Source organism: Pelodiscus sinensis, chromosome 4 (assembly GCF_052426305.1).
Source record: "Pelodiscus sinensis isolate ZL-2025 chromosome 4, ASM5242630v1, whole genome shotgun sequence".
In the NCBI taxonomy this organism is placed as follows: domain Eukaryota; kingdom Metazoa; phylum Chordata; order Testudines; family Trionychidae; genus Pelodiscus; species Pelodiscus sinensis.
This window is the reverse complement of record NC_143055.1, coordinates 44,174,934-44,196,326: the sequence shown is the minus strand read 5'-3', so window position 1 is coordinate 44,196,326 and position 21,393 is coordinate 44,174,934. Positions and strand designations below refer to the sequence as shown.

The following is a 21,393-nucleotide window of genomic DNA, read 5'->3' as shown; positions in this document are numbered from 1 at the left end:
AACAGAGACAATGAAGCAGTATTCTAGAGTGTGCAGGGGAACTGGAGTGCTCCCGTACCACTGCCGCTGCATAGTTGGCTCAGCAGCATTTTGTGCATTGTGGCCCTAGGGAAAGGGACAGCATTTGAGCTGCCAAAAAGAAAAACAATTTTATCATATAGGAACATGTATAATCATAAATGCAACATATTTGTATTACCACAACAAGGAACATCAGATCATAATTCTTCTCTTTTATTTTAATCTGAGAACATACTGCAGATTGTAAAATAGTGCACGCTTAACTTGGTAGGCCATTTTTAGAATCTCTGGCAGGTACTGTTTGCACTGTTGTAAATAATCCCTGCCTTCATTCAGTTCCTTGATTTCTTTGATAATTCTGGTCTAAACCTAACACAGTCGTAATATATTATGAACCTGAAAACCATTCTGAAATCTACTCCACCTGTACAGATCCATAAACTATGGCTTACTTATTCAGATGAGAAACAGGAACATTGTTTAATATTAAACGCTAGCGTGTTTTTGGTGCTTCAGCTTTCTTTCACCATGAAAACACAGGAAATGAAGCATTTAAAAAAATAGTAAGCAAACTGATTTTTGCTCTCTGTAGAAAGGTTAAAGGAGAATGATGCACAAACCACTACACTAGCCTTCATTGATACCCAAACCTTTAAGCAGACATCGGGGATAAACGTTGCCTTTGCCCATTTGTACATATAGTTGATTCTTTAGAATGCCATATTGCTGCTGATTTTTGTGGTTGCTTCTGGTTTTATTATAGAGATATGGTCAACTTCTGTCTGAAAATGTTTCCCTTGTTACTACAGGTTGAATCTCTGTAGTCCAGCACACTTTGGTCTGGCAACATCTGTGTTCTAGCATGATTTTAGCTAGCTAGATGTCCAGTTATCATGAATGTGGCCAAGTTTCCTATGGTCCATTAAAGTTTATTTATAGCCACCAGTCCTGGCTCTCCATGTTCTGTGCTGTTATTTAGCTGTAATATACCCCTAAATCTCTTCTATGAGCCCAGTAAGCAGTAGAACTGCTGTTAATACTGCTATACAAAATTGACCTCCTGTGGTTTGGCAAATTCTCTGGTTTGGCACCAGTCAGGTCCCAAGGGTGCTAGACTAGAGAGGTTCAGCCTGTATTATGTTAAAATTAACTGCTTTATCTTGTATCAAGGAACACTTGGAGACTATTAAAAATTGAAGGGATTAGAGAGGAAAATATTTTTGTTTTTTCTCCATTATGTTTACTACGGATAGTCCCCAATTTACGAACAAGTTACATACCGAGCACTTGGTTGTAACTCTATCTGTTCGTAAGTCAGACCCCATTCATTTACATGTGACCGCGCTGTTCGTAAGCGCAGATCGCGTGTTCGTAACTCGGGGACGTGCTTAATGGGAGGTTGGTCAGAAGGACGAACGGTTCTTAAATCAATGCGTTCGTAACTCGGGGACTACCTGTATGTGGATTTGACAGCAATATGGACCAGAGTTTCAAAAGAGCTCAGCACATTGGGATTCTAATGTCACAACCAATGCAGCTGGTTGCTGAGTACGTAAATATCTGGCTCTATCTGTACAAAGGTTCACTGTTTCCCACTATGTAGTTATTCAATCAGTTTTCCCTGTTTGCGTGGTTTTCCCATATAGCAAAAGGAGAAAAATACTTTTTAAAATAAGGAAACATTACTGTAGCACCAAATACATTAGCAGGGCAATCTCAGAACTGACATAAGTATACCAGCTGAAATTACTGCAATTCTTTTGCAATTCAGGTGGGCCAGAGGAGGTCAGACCTCCGGGTTCTCCCAGGGCAGCAGCCAGTAAGGGCATTTCGGGAGAGCCTAGATGCCTGACCTCCCCTAATCCAGCAAATTCCCTTGCTCAGGATCACAAGGGTTCTGGACCAAGGAGGTTCAACCTGTAAAACACTGTAGTTCATAAACTTGCTTGAAGAAGTAGGTTTTTGAGAAGGGACTTAAAGAAGGAAGATGAGGCATGACAGCCAAAATTTAAAAGTGGGTTTCTGGCAGAGAAGACCATATGAAAGAAGACCCTCAGGAAAGTATGACAGATATGCTAGTCAGGACTAAATGCAAAAGGCACTGGGAAACAAAACATAAGAACAGAGATGGAGAGAGAAGCTAAATTCTGTAAGCCCGTGAAAGCAAACAAGCACTAATTTGAGGCAATAGGGAGACAGTGAAGGGATTCTAAGGCCTTGTCTATGCTACCGCGGTAAATCAACTCAGCTTACTCTGGTGGAATAGCAGAGCTGACAAGAGAGCACTCGGACATCAATTTCCTTGCTCTTCACCAGACCCACTAAATCAATCCCTGCAGCATCAATTGCAGCAAGCACCAAGCAGTAAGTAAGCAGCACTGCAGCAGTAAGAGAGGACATGGCCTGAGAGACGCTGAACATGGGTCACATACATAATCCTGGGAGGTAGTTGACTTATACAGCAGAGCTTTGGACAGATTGAAAATTGAGAAGGCCAGAAAGGTGGCACTTTTATAGTAGAAAATAATGCTGGTTTAAATTTTTTTAGTCAAAACTTTTTCAATTGACAAACGCAGATTTGGTTCAACCAAACATTTGGCAAATTTGCATTGAATAGTTTTGGTTGAGAACAGTTGGCTGATATGAACAGGAGGGGCCCTCTCTGCTGAAATCTAGTCCACACTCTGAAAAAGTATGAGAATCTCTTCATCCTAAGATGTTTTCAAACCGAAAACACTACTAAACAACACAAAAACCATTTTGCTAAACCAATATCTAATTCCACACTTCCGATGAGATTACAAATCACAGTGAGTGAAACAAAAAAGATTTTAGAAGCTCTGAAAAATGCTTTGGCAGTATTCTTATCAAATACTTATTGCTATAAACATTTTCCAACAGCTAGTTTTTTAAATAAAATATCTCTGAGATCATATTCCTTCTATCATCAATGATAATGGCTTCTTTGTATCTATCCCATACCATCAAAAAGAAGCAAGCAAGCCAACTGCTCCTTCTGGAGTCAATGACTGTGCTGTTTTGTAATTAAAACACTTAAAATAGGTGTAAGAAGTATAACCAATATTTCCACGTTCCAGAAACTAAAAATCATGATTGTTCTGCATATGTGCTCAAGCTTAAGATTCCAGCAGATTAAAAATGTGCTCAGTTTATTGTTTTCCTTATCTTTCAACTCTGTCCTGGCACCACTGTTTTCCTAGATTGCTTAATTATCCTATTCTATTATAAATTACAGTACCTTCTTATTCGTATCTACAGAAACTTTAATAAGGTCTGAATTAAGTATTTTTGATGAGATCTTTTTAGCACACATCAGTTAAATTTAAGGTAAACTGTTAAGTTAAATTAAAGATTACTATGGTATAGGAAATTCATTTTTTTTTTTTTGTGCCCAGAATATAATTACATGTCTTTTCAGATTTTGACAATTTTCTTGGCACTATTTCTAGAGAAATTGCAATTTAGTGGTTAAAGTGAGTGCCTGGGAGACAAGACTTAGGGATTTTATTTTTTGTTCTGTTATTCACTTATTGTGTGGCCTTTGGCAGTTTATCTAAGGCAGAATTTTCTAGTGTGGATATCCAAACTCAGGCACTTAAGTCTATATTTAGGGCAGGTAAGCAATAAAACTGATTTTCAGAGGTGCTGTGTATCCATAGTTCCCATATAAATCATATTGATTTCAAACTGAGTGAGAACTGCAGGATTTGACCTCAAAACTACAATAAATATTGATCAATTTTTACCCTTCAGAAACAAAGGTAAATAAATAAGAAATAAGAAGGGTGCGTGGGTGTGAGGTGTAGTGTCCAAGAGTGAAGTTTACCCCCATATAAAGGGCCAGCATAAGGCATATGTGCCATTTAAGTTCTCATTTACTGGAACTAGTGGTGCATAAGACTTTGCCATCTTGATGTTCAGGAATGAAATTTACTCCCAAGTCCTTTTAATAGTGACAGTTGTAGTTACTGTTGGACCTTGTTCACTTTGACATGGTGATCTTTGACCATCAGAGGTAGGAGAGGGAGTTTGGCTACATGATTATTGTGTACTCAGGGAGGAACCTCTTCTAATCTGTCCTTTTGTTACTATATATATAAGGAAAACTAGTCTTGAATTATTATATCTCTCCCTTTCTCCCTTGAAATTAGAGTAATTCAAAAACAGATTCCTTTATAATTCAGCCACAATAAAACTTAAAAGCCCAAACTGTAGATGGTTTTTGTTGCTGTAAGAAATTTCTACTCCCATTAAAAATGTTCCAAATTTACTGAGAGGCTGGGCAGCTCAGCACAAATTAAAAGGCATTTGCACATGCACAAGGGACTAACTTCTCCATTGTTCTCTGCCTCACAGGGGTTAAACTCAATGGCTATGCAGAGAGCATAAGTGGGACAGAAACCTTGTGTTAGATTTTTGCACAAGAGTGAATTGTATGTTAGGAGTCCTATCCTTTTATTGTGGAGCTTACTGCTTATTTATTATAGTGAATAGGCTCATTTGCTTCCAGAAGGTTACTCAGATAGGCATACAGAAAATTCCATATGGAATCAAATCCCAGTAGTCTATGTAGTCCAGGGGCTTAAGAGGAAGATGCAAGAAACTATGCAGTAGGCAGTGTGGAACAACTGGCCCTACGAAAATGTTTCCTCCTATTCTCTATTGTTAAAGATTGATTTATGCCTTGGAGTACAGGGTTTATATACCTTCTGTTTATCTTCTTTTAAAAATATTTACTGCATAATTATAAATATTTTTGCCATCCACATAAATGTCTGGTCGGTTTTTAAATTCTGCCAGGGTCTTGATATTATAGACATATTTTAGCAATGAGCTATATGGGTGAAAGACTATTTTCGAGTACTAGTTTTAAATGATAGAATCATAGAATACTAGAACTGGAAGAAACCTTGAAAGAGCATCAAGTCCAAGCCTCTGCACTCATGGTAGACCCAAGAACCATCTAAGACCATCCCTAACAGGTGTTTGTCTAATCTGTTCTTAAATGTCTCCAATGATGAAGAATCCACAACCTCCCTAGGCAATTTATCCCAATGCTTAACCATCCTGACAATTAGGAAGCTTTTCCTAATGTCCAACCTAAATCTTCCTTGCTGCAATTTAAGCTCATTGCTTCTCTTCCTATCAGGAGTGGTTAAGAAGAATAGTTTTTCTCCCTCCTCCTCATAACATTGTTTTAGGTACTTGAAAGCTGCTATCATGCCCCCTCTCAGTCTTCTTTTTTCCAAACGAAACAAGCCCAATTTTTTCAGTCTTCCCTCATGGGTATATCGACCATATGTCCTGGACTTTCCAGGATTGTTCCAATATTAAATACTCTGCCCTGGTGTCCCCATCAAGTAGTGAAATATCCGAGAAAGCCCCACTGAAAATTTCATTACTTGATGGGTACACCGGCCATTCTACCACTCACTGCTCCAGCACCACACAGCTCCATCCCTCCCCACATGGGGACTGCCTCTGGCACGTGGGGCCCTCGGTCCAGCCATGCCACCGCCTCTTCCTCCTCCTCCAGGCTGCTGCCAAGGAGGCTGGGCAGGTCCAAAGCAAAACCTGCCGGAGCTGGTCATGGATCTCCATGCCATGTGGAGCCTGGCTGCGGGGTGGGGCGTACTCAGCCTCAGCAGGTACACACCGTGTGCTGCCTCACTCTCTCCCCCTGCTCTCCCCGCCCCACTGCCAGTGAGCCTGGTCTGGTGGGTAAGACCAGGGTTTCTTCACACAACCCACCGTGCCCGCCGAGTGGGGAACTGGTACTGCAGCCTTGTGGCTACACCAGGATCCCCACTGTGTGTGTGGGGGGCAGCTGAGCTCCCTCCCTCTTCCCTCTCTGTGTGCTGGGGGAATGGCAGTGCACTGTCTGGAGGATTTTCCTGCCTCAAGGGGGCGCAAAGTCAGGTAAGTAACCCCCCTCAGGCCCAGACCCCCGCACCGCAATCCCGCTCACTCTCCTTGCCAAGATCCTGCACCCCCAGCGCCTACTCCAACACCCTCCCTTCCTCCTGGCCAGATACCCTGCCCCAAACTCCCTTCCTCACCCTTCCTCATGGCCAGACACCCTCCCTCCTGAGAAAACACCCTCTCTCTTGGCTGGAAACCCTAATCCTAGCCTGCTCCTGCACCATACCACTCACCCCCACCTCGCAACCTCTCTCCCTTCTGCGCCCCACCTCGTGCCCAGATCCTGTACCTCATCTCTATCCCACACACTGGCAGCCCTGTCCCACACACTGAACTCCTCATTTTTGGCCCCACCCCAGAGCCTAAAGGGGTCCATAAAATCCACAAATCTGGAACCCCAGAAAAGTAAATCTGGCTTTTGAAAAGACCTGAACCTCAGTCTTCCCTGTCCCCTTTCCTCATCCCGTGGGGACTGGAATGCCAGAGGAGTGAGGTGTCTCAGTTGAGGGGCCACATCAGTGAGGGTTGGAGGTTTTTGGAGAAGTTTTTTTGCTTCTCACTTGTGTGGTCCCCAACTGATTTTTCTGTGGGTCAGTTGCCCCCAACCCAGAAAAGATTCCCCAACCTTCCATAAATAAAGAAAACATTGAAATCTTTTGCATTGGACATAAATTAATATTTTACTTTATTTAAAAATGAAGTTTGAGAAAATTAAAATGCTTAATCTGTTTAATAATTTAAATTAAACTGTTCTCCCTAGCCGCAGCACTTGCAAAATAGCTTTCACATAATTATGTAATTAAAGATGAATTTCCATTCATAAATAGGGGTCCACGGAATGGTTTACATTGAGCCAGGTGGTTTACAGGCCAAAAAGTTTGAAAACCACTGAAACAGAGGCCCTTCCAGCATGAGTGTGAGCCATTGATAACTATTCTCTTAGGGTATGTCTACACTACAGCACTAATTCGAACTAACTTAATTCGAATTAGTTAATTAGAACTAAGCTAATTCGAACTAGTGCATCTAGACCTAAAAACTAGTTCGAACTAGCATTTTGCTAATTCGAACTAGCATGTCCGCAATGAGTGGACCCTGAACCAAAGTTAAGGATGGCCGGAAGCAGTGCCGGCAGGGCATCAGATTAGGACTTAGAGCGTGGAGCTGCTGTCTCATGCTAGCCGAGGGCTGTGCTTAAAGTGACCCGACCCCCGCTCCGGACAGACAGTTCTCAGGGGTTCCCCGCTTGCAAAGCAGTCCTGGCTTGCAGTGCCCACACTCAGCACATCACAGCACTCGGCCATCAGCCCAGCTGCACTTGCCGCAGGCTGCCATCCGGAGGGGGGGGGGGTCAATCAAGGGGCTTCAGGAGAGCTTCCACCCCGAGGAGCCTGCAGAGCCAGCCCAGTCCTCCCCATCAGGGGCTTGTACCCCATTCCTCCCTCACCTCCTTCCACTTACCCCTCCCTAGCCCCCCTTCCTGATGTACAAAATAAAGGACACGGGTTCAAAAATAGAAACTCTCTTTATTGAACAAAACTCGGGGAGACTGGGAAAGGGAGGTGGGAGAGGGGAAGAGAGAGGGTGGAAGAGGGGAGGGCAACTAAAATGATCAGGGGTTTGGAACAGGTCCCATATGAAGAGAGGCTAAAGAGACTGGGACTTTTCAGCTTAGAAAAGAGGAGACTGAGGGGGGATATGATAGAGGTCTATAAAAGCATGAGTGGTGTGGAGAGGGTGCATAAAGAAAAGTTCTTATTTCCCATAATAGAAGGACTATAGGACACCAAATGAAATGAATGGGTAGCAGGCTTCAAATGAATAACAGAAAGTTCTTCTTCACAAAGCAAATGGTCAACCTATGGAACTCCTTGCCACAGGAGGCTGTGAAAGCTAGAACTATAACAGTTTAAAGAGAAGTTAGATAAAGTCATGGAGGTTGGGTCCATGGAGTGCTATTAGCCAGGGGGTAGAAATGGTGTCCCTGGCTTCTGTTTGTGGAAGGCTGGAGATGGATGGCACGAGACAAATGGCTTGGTCGTTGTCTTCGGTCCATCCCCTCCAGGGTACCTAGTGTTGGCCGCTGTCGACAGACAGGCTACTGGGCTAGATGGACCTTTGGTCTGACCCAGTATGGCCATTCTAAGCTCAGAGCTCAAGGTCGGGGGTCTCAGTGGACCACCTTGATTTTCATGCAAACCTGCTCCTGGGTGGCCAGGCTGGCAGCTATCCTGCCCTAGACAGCCACTTTCCTGTGCCTAGTGCGGAGGTCGTGGAGGAGGTCCATGATCTCCGCACTAGACCAGGCGGGTGCCCGCCTCTTGCGGACCTGGGCAGGCTCCCGGGAGCCGCCAGCCTGGTCCCGGGAAGAGGTGGAGGGCTGGGTGGCAGCGGGTGGCTGGCTCAAGCCGTGCCAGGTGCAGGGTCTGCTGGCTGGGTGCTGGCAGGCTTGCACCTTGCACGGGCACCGTAGCCAGCCCGTGCCCCTTTAAGGGCTCCGGGGCCGGGAGGGGGGCAGAAGAGTTTCCCTGGTGTTGGCCAGAGTGGCCACCAGGGAAAGCTAGGGAGGGCTAGCCTCCCACTAGTTCGAATTAAGTGGCTACACAGCCCTTAATTCGAACTAGTTAATTCGAACTAGGCGTTAGTCCTTGTAGAATGAGGTTTACCTAGTTCGAATTAAGCGCTCCGCTAGTTCGAATTAAGTTTGAACTAGCGGTTTGCGTGTGTAGCGCCTATCAAAGTTAATTTGAACTAACGTCTGTTAGTTCGAATTAACTTTGTAGTGTAGACATACCCTTAGATTGGTTATTCAACCAGTTAGGCACTTGCCTTATAGTAGTCCCAACTACATTGTATTTCCCTAGTTTATTGCTAAGAAGGTTATGCAGGAGTGTATCAAATGGTTTACTAAAGTCTAGGTCCATGGTGTCTCAACCAGTTCTTAAGCAGTAGCCCCCATTGCAGCTACTGCAATAGCAAACTAGCCACACTCAACCAGCCCAAATAGCCACATATGGCTAGTGGCTAGAGTGTTGGATACCACAAGTCTAGGTATACCATGTCTACTGCTTCCTGCTTACCCAGAAATCTTATTATCCTATCAAAGAAAATTATCAGGCTGGTTTGACATGATTTGTTCTTGACAACTCGATGCTGGCTGTTACTTATAACCTTATTATCTTCCAAATGTTTGCAGATGGATTATTATCTTTCCTGGCACTGAAGTTAAGCTGACTGGTCTGTAGTTTCCTGGTTTGTCCTTATTTCCCATTTCATAAATGGTCACTATATTTGCCCTTTTCTAATCTTCTGGAATCTCTCCAGTTTTCCATGACTTTTCAAAGATGATGGCTAAAGGCTCATACACTTCCTCAAGCAGCTCTTTGAGTGTTCTAGGATGCATTTGATCATGCCCTGGTGACTTTCAGACATCTAAGTTTTCTAATCTTGTTCTTCTCCTATTTTAACTTTTGAGCCTACCGAGTTTTCACTGGAATTCACTATGTTAGACAGCCAGTCACCACCAATCTTCCTGGTGAAAACCAACACAGAAAAGTTGGTAAGCGCCTCTGCCATTTCCATATTTCCTGTTATTGTTTTTCCCTCTTCATTGAGCAATGGGCTTACGCTGTCCTTCGTCCTCCTCTTGCTTCTAACAGATTTGTAGAATGTTTTCTTATTACCCTTCATGTCTCTAGCTAGCTTGAGCTCATTTTCTGCCTTCACCTTTATAATTTTGCCCCTACATATTTGGGTTAATTATTTACATGCATTCTTTGTGCTTTGACTTAGTTTCCACTTTTTATAGGACTCCTTTGTGATTTTTTAGAACGGTTTCTTGCGATACTTCCTATATTTTTTACACGTGAAATTATGTGCTCTTGCACCATTAATAAAGTTCCTTTGAAAAACTGCCAACTATGCTCAATTATTTTTCTTCTTAGTCCTGCTTCCCAACATGCCTTATCTACCAGCTCCATGAGTTTACTGAATTCTATCTTCTTGAAATCCATTGCCTTTATTTTGCTGTTCTCCCTTTTACTATTCCTTAGAATCATGAACTCTGTCATTTCATGATCACTTTCACCCAAGCTGCCTTCCACTTTCAAATTCAATCAGTTCCTCCCTATTTTTAAAATCAAATCTAGAACAGCCTTCCCCTAGTAGTTTTCTCCACCTTCTGAAATAAAAAAATGATCTCCAATATGTTCCAAGAACTTGTTGGATAATCTGTGCTCCACTGTGTTATTTTCCCAACAGATGTTTGGGTAGTTGAAGTTCCCTATCACCATTAAGACCTGTACTTTCAATTATTTTTTTTTAACTACTAACAAAAACCTCATCCATCTCTTCTTCCTGGTTAGAGAAGAGACCCCTGGGTCTGCATCCAAATGCTCTCTTCCACTTCTTTGATAGGTGAACCCCATCTATGCTTAGCAGGTATTCTTCCTGGAACAGAGTCCAATGGTCAAAGAAGCTAAAGCCCTCCTGGCAACACCATCATCGCAGCCAGGCATTCACATCCAGGATGCACTTATTTGCCCCTTCTTTTCACCAGAAGGATAGAATAGAACATCACCTGTGCCCCAAACTTCCTTACCCATACTCCCAGAGCCCTGTAGTCAGTTTTGGTCTGCTCAAGATCACACCTTGCAGTATTACGAGTGCCCACATGGATGAGTGGCATGGGGTAGTAGTCAGAGGGCTGGATGATCCTCAACAATGCCTCTGTAATGTCTCAGATATGGGCTATTAGTGAATTCCATTGAATGTCTTTTAGTAGTAGACTCTATGTCTACCATTACTGAAACAATGAGGGGTGATTCACAGCAAAAAATTATAATATTGTTTTTTCAGAATGATTTAGTAAGCATCAGCTGTATGTTAGAATTCTCTTCTGTAGGCAGCATTATTCTCATACTAGTAGAGTAGGTACAGTAACATTAATAGCATTGTAATTCATCATTGATTAATAATTGCTTTTTCAAATTTCATTTTCCAACATTAGGAATATGAGGCAAAAGTAATCTTTTTAATATATCACATGTATAAAATAACCCTTTCAAATGTAAATATAATACATTTTTCCTCTCTGAACTAGCATATTTGACTGATTACAAGGAGGCATGAACTTCTCTATGTCAGCAACTTCTTTGAACTTATTAGAAAATCATGTATAAGACACCTTTCATTTCACAGATTTCAATTTATACCATAATTGCTCCCAAAAGAATTAATAACTTTTCCATTCAAACAGTACAAAAAAGTGTTCTAAGACCTCAGTTTAACCTTAGTACTTCACATTATTTTTATCTCTGACATCCTCTCAATGTTTTCTGGACGTGGCAAAAAACTACAGTACAAACTATAACAAAAGTATGGAACCATCCCTGCCTTATTATTTTATTCAAGTTTCCTGAATGCATCATTATGTACTAATCAAGTGCCTTAAAATGTTTACATAATGGGATATATTCATTTCTGGAATACTACTACTGATTTAAGGCTTGGAGGTGTTACACCAACTTGGCTTACTGTGCAGTTTTATGGATATATGTTCACTCATAGTCACATTTCCTCCATAGGAAGGAACATACACATATATAATTATAAACTAAGCAAGCTATTTCTCCTACAGGCTGGGAAAGAAGAGAGAGAAAAAAATTATTTCTATTTTAGTGAATTTGGGAAGCACTCAGATACTCAGGTGATGAGGCCAAATAAGTATGTACATGCCTGTATTTTACTGTGTTAGGATCTTCTTAGAAAAAAGTTTTACACAGAGTTATCAATGAGGAATACCTCTTGAAGGTTTTGTAGTGATTTGTCAGCTGATCAGTTTCCTGGTTAATTGAAAATATGTCCCTGTAAGAATCTAATATTTCTGACTATGTTCAATAATTGAGGCCGGTTCCTCTTTCTCTTGTTCCCCACCCTTGCTGGTCTGGAGGGCTGTATCTACAGCAGAACTAGTGCTGCTTCACTACACAGTGGGAGAATGCCTCAGAACACGAGAGAAATAGTGGGGAACATGAGAGAAATAGTGGATCTGTGGCTACATGTATCCATCAGCTAAAATTACCTGTGGAAAAGCATAAGAAGCAAAGTAGCACAACTCTGAAGATGTAGAAATTACTGGGAAGTGATTCTGCAACCTTTCCACAGCCACTGGAAAATCTTTTCTGCTCAGCTCCTCTGAACTCAGTTCATATACTCAGATGCTTTGTCTATACTGCACCTGTTTTGTGCAAGAAATATGCAAATGAGGTTAAGCGTGGAATATCATTGAGCCTCATTTGCATAATTAATGAGCACCTGCTTTTTGCACAAGAGGCTTTTGTGCAAAAAGGAGCTGTCTACATGGCAAGTTGGAATGGAAAATGGAAAAGTTGGAAACAAGACACACCCTGAATTAGCTCACAGTTTGTGATATACAAAAAAGTTAGGGATTTAAAAGAATTCCAAGTCATGTAGCTATGCTTTGAGGTACAGGAAAGGTAGAGAGATGTTTGATTACTTTCTAGTCACGTTCTCTGTAGTTCAGCTACCATGTTACTTGAAGCCATTTACTCTTTACCCTCCCACTTTTTCAAAGTTCTATAAAACTTGGTCATGCAAAGAATAGCCTACAATTTTTCTTTGAGAAATATTTTATGGCAAAAGTGAAGCATAAAAGAGAAAAGAGTATCTTACTGTATGGTTTTGTACTTCTGCCTATCACCACACAGAACCTGAGACTTTCTACATCATATGGGCGAGAGAGAATGCCCTCATGGAGTCTCTGGGTTGGGGAGGGCGGGACAGGGAAGGGAAAGTTATAAAAGCTCTGTTGTGGTGTAGGTTTTTAACCTAAAACTTATGCAGAGATATGGAAGGCCACAAGTGAGGAAAGGGTTCATGGTACAAAGGTTGACATTCCTGTAGCTCAGCAGGGTGTTGTGAGGTGAGGCTGGGGCACATGGTATCCTATCATGGCACAATGACATAGACCAGAATCTGCATTCAGCTGGAGGAACAAGTTACATACCACAGATGGAGGGTATGTAGTTACTAGCAAAAGGGGTGTAACTACTGTGCAATCTGATATGAATGTAAACTAGTCGGCGGTGTGCACTAGCTGGCCTCAGTGCCAAAACACACTTCTTTCATGCAGAGCTCTGGACACCAGCCTGCAACTCGGAGTCAGGCACATGTGAGACATCTTTACCCTTTATGGCAGGATTTTTCTGATCACAGATGCATCTTTTACTGTGAGACTCTATCCCCATCCACTACCTTTTTCCCTACGTGGTATATATTATGCCAGGTTTTGATAATATAATGATGTTATAAAATGTAGCCTGAATAATCCTTATGGTAATCTAGTATAAAATTTTGTTATGTATGGAATGAATACTGGCAATTAATAAAATAATTTAATTAACAAGTAGCTAATTCACCATGTTTTGTAATCTTGATAATGAGTCATCATTTCGTGCCTTGTCAGGTGTCAGTTTGCACTACAGCATAAGCTAAAGGATTTATGGGAATTAATGGATCTAGTAAACACACCCTTGCAACACAGACTAATTTACTGGTAATCATTTTTCTCATGGCCAATGGATGGCAGCTAAGATGGACTGGCTTCAGTGGGTCCAGCAGCCAGGACAGGGCCGAAAGCCCTGCCGTGCCTGTGGCAGGGGGGTCAGCAGCCAGCACCTGGGCTGGGTAGGTGGCAGGGCAGCCTGGCTGGAGCTGGGACCCCACCCAAGCTTGTGGCAGGGGGCTGGCATTTACCTTCCCAGGCTATGTCTACACTACAGAGTTTTTCTTTGGTATCCCAGAAAAACTCTGCTGTATCCAGGGAACTTGTCCGCTTTTTAATACCAGTTTCCGTAAAAAGGGCTCTTCTGAAAGAGGAGGTTTTTCACACATTTGGCCCTATGTAGACGGGCAAAATGTCGGGAAAAACCACTTCCGAAAAAAGAATCGGAAAAAGGTACGAATTGCAATTTGCGTACCTTTTTCCAAAAAATAACTGCAGTGTAAACATAGCCCCATTCTGGCAAACTCCTTCATTTGGGAATGGTCAGGCCCTGAGGGTGATGGACCAAGGAGGTCCAATCTGTATTTATATAAAGAAATATGTATATTTTAACAATTGTTTATTTTTAATAAAATATTAATAACTAAAACCCAGAAATAATTAGAGCAGATGAAGGGAAGCCTTTTGTCTAAATATTCATATTCTAGTGGCATCACTTTTAAGGGGTAAAGAATAGGATGGTGAAGAAGGCAGTGCAGCAGGTCAAAGGTGCAGTATTAGAGATCTAGTTTCAAATTCTGGTAATTTCATTCTAGACCCTGCATCACATTTTGTTTCCTGTACTAAAGTCCAACAGTGGAATAGCATGGATGTGATATGTCAGGATTAAATTTAATTCATGGAGCTGTGTAATGAAACTTTCACAACTGGGTAGAGCACCAGCATAAGACCTGTGCAGCACTTCAGTCTGACCTGGAGTAGAGCTTTAAATGGTGTGTATAGGTTGTGCTGGCTCAGCAAACGGGTGAATTTCACTGCTGTGCTTGACTCTAACCAGTGCTTTAGTGTCCGACTTTGAGTACAGTTGAACTTCTCTCAACCAGGACTCTCTGCTGGACCATGGATGTTCCAGGACCAGAGAGAACCACTGGAGAGCTGGTGTCTGGGAGCCCTGCAGGCCAGCAGGGGGCAGCAGCTAGTAGGGCAGCAGCCAGGCCAGGGCCAGGGCTAGAGGAAGGAGTGGTAAGGGAGCCAGAAATGTATTCCCCTAGGCCAGCAAAATCCTTCATCCAGGACCAGTCAGGTTCCAAGGTTGCTGGACCAGGAGGTCCAAGTTTTTTCAGATTATTGTTATTCCCTTGGGATGGTTCAGTGAGCTCATGAGTATCACTGAGAGAGAGAGAGACCCTGATCGGTCTCCTTTTGAAAATCCTGTTAGGTGCTTATTTGCATGTTAGAGCACCTAACTATGTTTGAAAATCTCTCTCATGAATTTTAGGCTTTGAAGTCCCTTAGGATATTTTGAAAGTCATCCCCTTGTACAGGAGAGAGTCATATCTATTAAAAACAGTACTTAGTAAACAATTGTCAGTTTTTAATTTTATGTAATAACTTTTTTATTCTTGTGACCTCTTGCCACACACCTAAGTGTTTGCCATTTCAGGCAAGATCAAGTCAAGCAAAGAGTGCATCCTTAGCATGAGTGTATACATTACATTTGAATGTAGCTTTAAAAATTGCAGCTGCCACCTTAATCTTTGGCTTCTAAATTATTTTTTCTAGAAACACTACATTTATCTCTAATAAAAATGAGCAGTTATGATAACATTTCTGGCAAAACATGATACCTACGTGACCTCTGAAATATTGTATGTCAGTATATGGCAAGTACATGTTATATAAAGCTTTAAAAGAAAAGCTTGTGCTATGATAAATTGTATTTCGTAAAAACAAATGAAAGAACATGTTATGTTTTCAAATAAAGCAATATTGTCTCTTTAAACATGTAAATTGGCAAGAATATAGTTCTATAGAACTATACCTTGTTCTGCAGAAACTCAAAATGGATTTGTTAAACAACAAAAGTGGTGGCGCAGTCAATGAAAGTCAATGAGTAGATTATAAGAACAGGCAAGGCTAAGGGGACAGATCGCTATCTAGTGTGAACTATTGTAACTCCATTGAAGTCGCTCACACTTTTCTTTAAATTTTTTAACCATTTCTACTACAAGTGCAGGTCTAACAGCGATAGAAAGGAATTATTTGGGGGGGGAGGGGGGAATCTTGAATTCTCCACCAGCTGGAGCTGGTAAATAGCAATCATGTAAAGGTCCATTGTAATTTTTCTTTGGAAAAGAATAGAAGGAAATTGGAAGATGCTAATATGAGTCAGGTCTAGACTGGACTTGACGGATCTTGGGGCTAATACATTATGGCAATTGCTGTGTTCTTACATGCATCTCTCCAGAGTTGACCCTCACATAGCTGGAATTCATCGGGGGGGGGGAGAAATGATAATGTTTACACTGGTAGTTTAATGGCGTTTAACCACTTCCAAACTGTAGATGCAGGAAAGGATCACAGGTTACGTCTACACTGCAGGTATTTGTCAGCAGAGAGTATGCTAATGAAGCGCTCATTAGCATTTGTCACTCTGTCATTTGTATATCTCTGCCGATGCTATTTGCGTAAGAGGTTTTTGCACAAAAACAAGCAGTGTAGATCTGTTTTGCTCAAAAAAAACCTTTTGCGCAAGATCCAGTATACCTCCTTTTTTGAGTCATAAGGGATCTTGCACAAAAGGGTTTTTTGTGAAAAACAGACCCATCTACACTGCTTGTTTTTGCGCAAAAACCTCTTGAGCAAAAAGCATCTGCAGAGATATGCAAATAAGTGTGACAAATGCGCTAATGAGTGCTTCATTAGCATACTTTCGGCCGACAAATACCTGCAATGTAGACGTAGCCACAAACTATATGGAACCAGTTTGTGTTCCACATCTTGCTGAATAGGGAACAGTTCAATGTATGGGGTTTAAAAGGTGTTAGAAAATTCATGTAGAGAATCTATTTATCCCAGCTACTTATATCACCTAGTATCAAAGTTTCTCCACTATACTTGAGCACCACCATCTTTATTGTACTTCTCAACATGATATTTAGGTGCTATCAAAAGCAGATACCGAGGGAGAACTCTGCATTGTAGAGAACCATCCAGCACTTGCAAGAAAATAGACTGGGGCTGTGATATTCCAGGGACCCTATAAAGATAAGATGAGCATTCTCAATGAAAGTCAATGAGCATATGAATTGTATAGATATAGAATTCTACCTAATTTCCCTCAAGCTTCGTTAAAAATGTCCATAATTCAGAGGTTCTCAAACTACTATAATTATGACACCTCAAAATGCTCTTAAGCAACTTTGTCTCCTCATGTTTATTAGTTATATCTGAGGATCAAGGCATCTCCTGAAGATTAATGATCAGCAGGAGCTAAAAGGGAAAAGAGTAAAGAAAAACAACAAAGAAATATGGATTTGGTTTGATTTCATTGTTGATGTCATTTCCACTTATTATGTAGTGGATATTTCTAAAGAATTAATGCACTGCATATCAGCAGATCAGATTACTGATATAACTGCTTTTCTATTCCATTTCGTTATTCTAATCTTCCCTCTGCAGTCAGAAGCATATCAGTGTTTGGTTAGATACCTGGAAGTTTAATGTCCATTAAAGGCCATATCTGTAATTTATTATCCCACAGGAAAAAAATGCAACACTGATTTAATTAAAGAAAAAAGTGAAATATTATTAAAAATATTTGACTTCAATGGTACTATACCAGATTACACCCACTAAAGTTTTGACCCTTCAGCTCTTATATCAAATACTTGCCAACTCTTAATTCCAGTTCTCCATTTCCTTACTGAGAGCCCTGGAAGAGAAGTATGGTTTGATCACAGATCTGCAATACCTAAATTGTATCCCAGCTCTGACACAAGCTCCCTCTGTAGCCTCAGGAAAGACATTCAGTTTGAATAGAGCTAATACTTACTCCCCTCATCGTGGTGTAATGATTAATTAGTTCATGTTGGTAGAGAGGAACGCTAAAGATTAAAAATATTACACAAATACTATTTGTGTGTGTGACGGGGTGCCCCTGTCCCTGGGTGCGCCCGCAGACAACCCCGAGAGCCGGGGGAAGAGAGCGGAGACCGGCTCGCTCCCCCGGCAGTGCGGCACATGCACCCAGGTCCGCCCACCGCATTTAAAAAGCGGCCGGACCAGCTGGTCGGGGGTGGAAGCGGCGGAGAGCGTGGGGCCGGCCGTGGCGTCCCAAGGATCGACCACAGACGCTGGCCGGGGGAGGACCCCGGCAGAGGCGGCTGGGAGCAGGGGGCCAGCCAGGGCATTCCCGCGGACGACCGCGGATGCTGGCCGAAGGAGGAATCCGGCGGAGAACCTGGGCAGTGGCAGCAGAAGCAGCTGGGAGCACGGAGCAGGTCCGGGCATCCCAACAAGTAGCCGCGGACGCTGGGCAGCGGGCAGAACGGCCCCCGACGCCGAGAGCGTGGAGGCGAGCGGGAGGCACCGCGGCAGGGCGACCCGGGGTGCCGAGTCGGCAGAGGCGGCAAGGGAGGTCACTAGGAGGCAAAGGATTGGGACGCCAGGGGAAGAGTGGTCCAGACCCCAGGACGTGCACTGGACCCAAAGGCGAGACGGCCCAAAACACCGGCCCCTTGAGCGGCACTTCCGACAGACCCGGAGGGGCTGTGAGTAACTCCCCGACGGGCGCCGGGTCCTCCCCATCCCAGATTACGGGGACTCTTCCCCAACCGTGGGGAAGCGGGTGGCTTGCTGGGCGGTAGAGTGGTCTCTCCCAAATAAGTTGGCGTAGACCGCGACCTAACCCCCCTCAGAGCGCAAGCCTAGAGCAAAGCTAGGGAGTGGGGCCTCCATGCAGTAAACGCGAGGACCCATTCCCACATGAGCTTGGGGGGGGGGGGGGAGGGAAGGGGGAGAAGCCGTGATAGAGTGCAACTTCTTTGAGGCAGGGATTATATCTGTCTGTGTGTTTGGAATGTGCCTAACACAATTGGACCATGATAATAACTAGGGCCTCTGGGCACTAATACTCTACCACCAAGAAATCTGAATGCCCACCATACATTAATTATAATTAAAGTAGCCACCTGCCCTGCCAGAAGACACATCTACTTTGTCTATCCCTTTTTTCTATAGATTATCCAGAGATATAAGTACACGTATATGCATATATACATGTGATTATCCCTCTAAGATTGCTGTGCACAGATCAACTTACTCCCTGAAGTGAACATGTTTTTTTCTATGATCTCTTCTGTTCCTCATGGAAATAAGGTTTATAGGGTGCTGTAGGAAGATAGATTCACATCCAGTAGGGGATGTCTCAAGTCCAACTTTCTGACCTTAAAAAGCCAAATCCAAACTGGGCATTACACTTGCTGGTTTGAACTTTAATCTCCAAGGAAAAAGAATGGATGTGACAGTTAAAAAGCAACCTGATTGCAAACCTATTGCTATAACTAATGAAAGATGCATGTACTTAAAATCTGCCAGGAGAAAAGGATTTTTCTTTTTAAGTTTGTTATAACCAAAAAGAATTAAATGTGTGAAGGCACTATAGCCATGTCAAATTTAAATGGAATAGACACACTGTCAGTATATTTCACTGCACTAGATTTTTTAAAAAGGATGGTGGGGGTGTTCAGGTCAAGTCCTAACACCATCAGATTCTATTGTTGAGACCCTGGAAAATTCTATTAATTAATATTCCCTTGAAATCTCTATAGAAACAACTCACTTTGTCACTTTTAACAGCATTTCTGAATATAATGAGGAGTCCTGTGGCACCTTTATGCCCAAACAAATCTGCTAGTTGTTAAGGTGCCACAGGACTCCTCGTTATTTTTGCAGATACAGACTAACAGCTACCAGTCTGATTCCTGAATATGTTTCAGATCAGCATTCTGAAAACAGTTTTGAAGCCAAAGTTGCACCCCTAAATTTGGGTTTTAGCTTTAGATAGGATTATAATCTGCAATTTGTTTAGTTCATGCACTACAGTGTTTGTTTTTAATATTGTAGAGGTGGGCTCCGATCCCAGACAATCACATTCTGGATCACACCCTTCTCCCTCTTTTCCCACTGGTTGCTTATACTGCCTGCTTGAACTGACAAATCCAACATCCAAAGAGTTTTTCAGTTTGGTTTCTTCTCTTAACTGCTTAAAAAGGTGTGTTGTTTACTTTGCCTAAGTGCTTCTGGGGCCTACTGTTCCGTTGTTATGTACAGACCATTTTTACTGTCATGAATCATGTTTTACCACCCCTTTGCTTTTTCTCCTGTACTAGGTTTCAGTTTTTAGTGTTTTTCCTCCTGCCTTCCAAGCAAACACATTTTGAGTTCTATGTTTGCAAGCTGAAATAGTACACACCAGATATTCAGCTGTAATTATTCTTTCATTCTTGGGGCCTGCAAGATCAGTAAAAGTACCTTTCAGTGTTTCAACAACCATTGCTTTTTAGAATTATCAAGGGTAAGCTAACTAGAAGTAGCCTAAAATAATGTTTCCAAAGAAGCATAAAGAAAAAGACTTTACTGAAAACATCACATTGTCAACTAAAATTGGTGCTTTCCTTATCTTATCTGTTTTGATTAACACAAGCTATTTGCTCAACGCCTTGTGCTAGGAAGTTGTTTGTACATGATTCACTCCCTTTTTGCAAGTTTCAAAGTTTGAATGAAATCTTTCTGTTTAAATTCCTCCTCCCTGTGAAAATGTCAAGGCACTCTCTTCTATTCTTCCTTTAAGGTTCAAACCAGTCCTCCAAAAAATCCATTAGCTATAGACGGATTTCTATTAATTTTCAAACTGTGTTGGGAGCTTTCTAGATCTGGCAGTCTTAACATCCCTTTTCTTTTCAGTTCCACCCACTCAGACTCATTCCAGGTGCCCTTAGCAAATGACTTCCAAGGAATTTAAATGGCCAAAGCTCATCGACCAATAAAGAGATGCATGTACTGTATAACAGAGTTATACAGCTCTTGTGATTAGGAGAAAGGTTGCTCAAGCAAAAGGTGCTAGTACAATTAACCTGTCGCACTTAAATTTCAGGATTGGAGAGGTAAGGGAAACATTTTTATGTGGTTTTTTTTTTTTTTTGTATTTGCACAGTAAGGATAAATGTGTGTAACTAAAAGGGTATTAAAAATTATATGAGGAAAAAGTAATTCTAATTTTTAGTTACAATCTAAACAAATGAATGCTAAAAAGGATTGTGTCAGATAACAAGTTTTGGAACTGTAAAAACTAAATGATTAATATAAACACTTTAAATCTATTTATACTTAAATATTGTTTGAGAAAAAAATAGAATTAGTTTTAAGGAGTTGCTTGCCTTTATTTTTAATTTATCCATTGAAAGGTATTTATTTACCACCTGTTTATTTTTATGGGCCTGATTCTGCTACTTATTCATGTTCAGTAGTACCACATTCCTATCTTATTTAAGGAATTGAAATCACAGTCTGGCCTTAAAAGTGCACTAGCAGCTGTAGCTATATGTCTTTAGGTTTCTAGGTTGTTAGTGGCTAGGAAATATGAGTCAACAGAATTGTACATTATTATTAATATTATTAGAGCATCCCTCTGCATTTGGAAGTGTTTGGTATATTTAGAGGATAGAATTGTAACACTGTCATTCATATTCTGTTTATGAAACGTGGACATTTAATGTTTGCATATTATACAAGGTCCAGAAAGAATGACGTTAACTCGTTCACCTCACAGAAAGGATTTTTAGGTATATTAATATGTTTATACTTTGGAACTAATATTAACAGAGAAGCAGGTTTGGGAGGTT

At 41.7% G+C, this 21,393-nt stretch overlaps 1 protein-coding gene across 8 annotated transcripts in view; it reads left to right on the top strand.

Moving 5' to 3' along the window:
* RBM47 (RNA binding motif protein 47) overlaps window positions 1-21,393 on the top strand; it is a 117,897-nt gene that overhangs the window by 67,962 nt on the left and 28,542 nt on the right. The window contains exon 1 of one of the 8 annotated variants that reach the window (XM_075930546.2): window positions 19,463-20,655. The exons of the other annotated variants lie outside the window; for them this stretch is intronic. The gene's annotated coding sequence lies outside the window, so the exon portion shown is untranslated. Of the gene's footprint in view, window positions 1-19,462; window positions 20,656-21,393 lie in introns of those variants that run through there. 8 annotated transcript variants of the gene reach the window in all.